The sequence below is a fragment of the Pteropus alecto genome, unplaced genomic scaffold (genome assembly GCF_000325575.1).
Source record: "Pteropus alecto unplaced genomic scaffold, ASM32557v1 scaffold3, whole genome shotgun sequence".
NCBI lineage: Eukaryota > Metazoa > Chordata > Mammalia > Chiroptera > Pteropodidae > Pteropus > Pteropus alecto.
Genome location: NW_006442484.1, coordinates 37,988,646 through 37,994,783, shown reverse-complemented (window position 1 = coordinate 37,994,783; position 6,138 = coordinate 37,988,646).

The following is a 6,138-nucleotide window of genomic DNA, read 5'->3' as shown; positions in this document are numbered from 1 at the left end:
ACCTGAACAGACACCTCATCAAAGATATACAGATGGAAAATAAGCATAAGAAAAAATGTCCCACATCATATGTCACTAGGAAAATGCAAATTAAAACAATGGGATACTACTATACACCTATTAGAACGGCCAGAATTCACAACGCTGTCATCATCGAATGCTGGAGAGAATGTGGAGCAAGAGGAACTCCATTCATTGCTGGTGAAAGTGCAAAAAGGTACAGGCACTTTTTGGCTAAAAGTAATTCTTACCATTTGACTTAGCAATTGTACTCCTTGTTATTGAGTTGAAAACTTATGTCCATGCAAAAATCTGCTCATGAGTGTTTCTAAGAGCACTATTCATGATTGCCAAAACTTAGATGCAACCAAGATGTTCTTTAGTAGGTGAGTGGACAAATAAAATGTGGTAAATCCAGACAATGGAATGTTTTGACAGTAAAAAAGAAATGGGCTACTAAGCCAGAAAAAGACATGGACGAACCTTAAATGCATATTATGAAGTAAAAGAAGCCACTCTGAGGTTACATACTACGTGATACCAAGCATATGGTATTCTGGAAAAGGCAAAATCATAGAGACAGTAAAAAGAGCAGTGGCTGCCAGGGGTTAGGCTGTGGGGATAAAGGATGAATAGGTGGAGCATGCAGGATTTTTAGGGTAGTGAAAACACTCTGTATGATACTACAATGTTTTCAGTTAGCTGACTTCACTCACTTATGTTACCAATGGCCACCTATCAGTATCCGAGTTTGTTATTCGTTACTTTGTGGCAAAAAAAAAAAAAAAAACCACAGAGAAAGAAGAGCCTATGAGAAGGGCCTTTACAAAAGGGTATACAAGGCGTGAGGCAAGCCAGGAGGGAGGGTGTAACAACAGCCCAGGGAGTGAGAGAAGAAAAATGAAGTTAACAGTGTCAAATACCCCTGAGAGAGTCAGTCAAGATAAAGGCTGCAGGTCATCTGTGCCTTTAAAGAGAGCATGCTCTATTAAATGGGGTTAGAAATCAGATCACACAGTGCCAAGGAGTTACTGCATCTTAGAAAATGGAGATAATGCTTACAGACTGCTGCTATGGAGAGTTTGAATGCATTGGGAAAGAGAAATTGAACGGTAGTGGCGATGAAATCTAGTGAAGAGAGAGGTCAGTTTGTTTTTGTTTGTTGATTTACTTTTTTGGATAGAAGTTTGAAGACTGTGTATAGGTTGACGGAAAGGGGTCAGCAAAGAAGAAAAAGTTGAAGATAAAGGACAAAAAGGAAAAAAACTAATGGCAAAAGCCTCAGCATCAGTGATTGACAATAAAATCAAACACAGGCTTTGCCTTCAATAGCAGGAAGGACTTCTAATCCTTTACGATTGAAGGAAAAAAAAGTAAAAATGTTGACAGATGTAGCAGTTTGATACTGGAGGGAATTGCAAGGATGCAAAAGTAGTTTCCACAGAATGACCTCAATTTTCTTGTTAAAATAGCAGGTGCACTGAGAGCGAAGGGGAAGGATTGTATGTCTTAAGTGGAGTGATAAACTTTTGAAATAGTGGCTAACCACAGTCAGATGAAAGGATTAGTGAATGCTACTGAGGGGCTAACTCATATTAGAAAACCATACATCTGCAGTTGTATAATTTGCTCCTGTAGCACTCATGTGTCTGGGTGTAAGAAAAAATATTCATTACAGTTTGGATTCAAGGTTGCATATACAGTGTAAGAAAGGACAGGCTGTGGAAATGTTTAGGGTAAGCTGATGGTGTCCAAGCTAAATTCCAAGCAAGACTTGGAGAATATGAAAAGATCCAAGACTCAGGGAATTTAAAAAAAAAAAAAAAAAGCAAGAGGAAAAGACTTTAATTTCATTTGTAATCTAACATCACTCCTCACTTAATCTTAGGTGTTTATTTTTTCCTTTTCTCTAATTTTCTCACTTTTTATATTCACTCTTAATATTTTGTAAGACATACTTTAGATACAAGGTCAGGTATAAGCAAATAAAAGGAAAGTAAAAACATACAGATGGTCAAAGAGAAGTACATTTTACTTTAATAAGGGAGGTTGAAATTTAAAGTGTGTCAGTTGAGTTTTAATTGAGAACGAGACGATGTAGGTGGTTAGGTTTTGTGGTTGATAAGGAGTGGACATTTATTGAGGTTGTAGGGGTTAGAGTTTAATTTGTAGTTCTAATCTTGTGATAATTTTGTCCCAGTGGGTCATTGGGCAATATCTGGAGACATCTTTTGTTTTTACAACTGGGAAGGTCTAGTGCCAGAGATGCTGCTAAACATCCTACAATGCACCACAACAAAGAATTATCTCATTAAAATGTCAATAGTGTTCAGGTTGAGAAGCCTGAATTAGGTAAACTATAAGAATGATGGAAGAATGAGAAAGGTAGGAAATCATCTGAAAAAACCACTGAAAAAAGGTGGAGGAGAAACGACCCAAAGTACAGGCACGCTGGGAGATGTAAGATTCGAAGATGTGTATTCGTGGGTGGTGGTGTGTGAGAGGTTAGTAGAGGCATTATTAGAAAGAGTCCATGAGAAACCAGATTTGTGGTACAAATGTGCAAATGGTTCCTGGGTTTAACTTTTCTAAAGCAAATACAGGGAGGATGAAAGCAAGGAAATTTAAGGGAAAGCTTACGTCATTTTCTACTTGCTTTTGAAAATTTGTGTTTTAGTTATCCTTAAACAAGAGTTTCTAGTTCTTTCCTTCGAAGCTTGCAGGTGAATGAAACAAAGGTTAATATTGGTTCGGAAGGAATCTATTTTCGACCCAGCAACATGGCATGAGAAGTCCTCTTTTTCCCCCATAACTTTCCACCAGACAACTCCTGAATCACTCATTCTTCTTTTGTTTGTTTGTTTGTTTGTTTTTGGTTTTCCCAAAACAGACAATACCAGTCGCCTTTTTTTGACTGACCTCATAGAGCTGAATTTCTTCTGTTTACAACATGTAATAAATACTCTCCGTTTTGTTTTAATTAAGTTAGACCCTCTAAACAATGTACATTTACTTTGTACTTTTTTAATACTCCAATACCAGACATTTATTCCCTTTAAATGATATATTGTTTATAATATCTGCCTTTTGGAAGATTGATAGAGGTGCAATATTTAATAGGTTTTTGAGAGTTTCTAATGCAAATGTTGTTTATTTGTATGGCTAGATATTCCTATCACAGTGACTTATTAATGATGAAAAAGAACTGATTTTTACTGCTTTTTCTGCATACCAAATTGGCTAAACCTTTCAATTCTATTCAGTAAAGTCAATACTGAATGACTTTTAAGATAATGTCAATTTATGTGATAGGTTCATCTATAATTTAGATGGATTGCAAAAATATGGGCACAGTTATCTGAATCATAAATACCTCCACACTCCTGTGCTCAACAACTAATGTTTCATAGAAAAATTCTAACTTGATCATCATTAAAAGTAACCTTAAAGCTCATTTGTTGGTGATCACAAATAGCTTGATTAATTTTAATCTCCAAATCTAATAAGTCAAATACACAAAGGAAGACATATGTCCTTTAAAAAAATTAGTGTACCATGTGAATGAAGTAGTATTTAAATTCCCTTCTGTCTTCAATCCCAAGGCTCTTTTAAAATGATAAGACTGATGATAAAACAAAAAATATATACATAAAGATTTCTAGCACCACATATCATCTATATTAGGGGTTCTCAACCCCAGGGCCACAAACCGGTACCGGTCCAGTACTGTCAGGAACTAGGCTGCACAACAAGAGATGAGCTAGTGTCATTGTCTCAGCTCCATCTCAGATCATCAGGCATTAGATTCTCATAGGAGCACCAATCCCAGTGCCAAAAAGGTCGGGGACCGCTGATCTATATGTACTGTTATAGCAATCCTTAACTACTTTAAGTTTATAATATGTATTCGATTTTTAAAAATGAATTGGTTTCTGCTCCCCATACCCAGATGAACAGTTATAGTCTTTACGCCTTTAGTAAGTAAATGGATTAATCCACGTTCAATTATATATTTCTTTATTGCAAACATTGCAAATATTTCATGTAGTAAATGTATTATCATTTAAAAAATTTATGTTGTTTCTGGCAAATTTGAGAAGACACATATAAGTTCCTTTACATATATTAATATTCACCTTAACAAATGGTGATTTAGAAAACTTACCAGCAGGTGTTGTAACACACTTGTTTTTAGTTGGCACTATGTAGGAAAAAGTGATATTTATTTCTTTTGTGTAAATTATGCAGTATAAAGTTGTTAGGTTTATTTTAAAATTTCATCCCTCCTTACACTCTGTCTTCCCTTTCCTGTTTTCTTTTTGTTATAGCAGTATCACCATCCAACATAATACATGATTAATTTTGTTTTTATTGCTTATGTGTTTCCACTTTCTGGAATGTAATTTCCTCTACGACAAAGATATCGGTATTTTTTAAATTTTAATCTGTGTTATTTTTGTTTATTTCTCCCATTGTTTTATTTTTTTAAATTACAATCAACATTCAATATTGTATTAGTTTCAGGTGTACACCATAATGGTTAGATATTTATATAACTTATAGAGTGATTCCCCCCCAGTAAGTCCAGTACCCTTTGACACTACACATAGCTATTACAATATTATCAATTATATTCTCTATGCTGTACTTACTTCCCTGAGACTATTTTTAACTACTAATTTGTACTTCTTAATCTCTTCACCTTTTTTTACCCAGCCTCCCAAGCCTGGCAATCATCAGTTTATTCTCTGTATCTATGTTTGTTTGTTTTGTTTGTTAATTTTGATTTTTTAGATTTCACATATAAGTGAAATTTCACATATGGTATTTGTCTTTCTCTGTCTTACTTATTTCACTTAGCATAATATCTTCTAAGTCCATCTATGTGGTTGCAAATGGTATGATTTCATTCTTTTTTATGGCCGAGTAATATCCTATTGTGTATATATACCACATCTTCATTATCTAATTATCTATTGATGGGCACTGAGGTTGCTCCCATATCTTGGCTATTGTAAATAATGCCACAATAAACATAGGAGTGCATAGATCTTTTCGAATTAGTGTTTTGGATTTTTTTGAATAAATACTCAGAAGTAGGATTGCTGGGTCAGAGAATAGGATTTGAAGAATTTTATTATTACTTTGGCTGTTTTTGCTAAACTAAGTGTGTGTGTATATATATATATATGCTGTAGCCAAAGAAGCAAAAGAAATGAAAAATTTACTAAATATCTGTATATTCCTTAATGAATCAGAAAAACATTTTATAAGGATGCCTAGTATTTATTTTTATATTAACAGTGCTACTCTTTAAAAAGTAAAGCAAATTAATTTAGTTCTCTAATAAAACAAGATTTTCTTTTAACCGCCTCCAATTTAACTAAGTAATAGATTTATGGTATGAATAAATTTTTTAAAATCTTGAGATTTTGTTAAAAATGTATTTTTTAATTAAGAACATTTTCCTTATTATCTAATTACATATTAGCAATAACAATTTGGAATAGTTACATGGTTATAGCATAAAAATAGTAATGTATGAACTGCCAACCTTGAGACCTCATGAACTCCAGTATCTTCCTGAAGACTTTATGCTTCTGAAAACATCTTTTCAGTCTGTTGATATCTTCTTATTTTTTCCTTAAAAAAGAAAATTTGTTTCAATAAGGTATATAAGGTTATATTTTCAAAGAGTAAAGCTGACTACAAAGTACAAATATAATGACAGAGGACAATCAATAGAAATCTATTCTGGAATGTAAATAAAGCATTAAATATAGAACTGAATGACTGTACTATATATAATTTAGTGCAGAAAGAATATCCTTTCTGGAAGAATGTAGTAAACTTCTAATCATTCATACACACTTTCCTTTTAATTTATTTTCCTGCTATTTAATCAAATGTTTCTATGGACAAGAAGTTGAATTCCTTCTGTCTTATTAATCAGCATTGCACTAGATATAAATAACGTTCTAGCCTCCAGAAGACTTGTTTCTTCAAGACACACAGAACTCCAGGAAAATTAACCAAAATATTATAGCTAAATAGTTGACGAAAATCACAATGAATATTTATTACATTTTTTGGTTTACTTAAAAAAAAAACTATTTAATTCTAAAATAACAAACATTT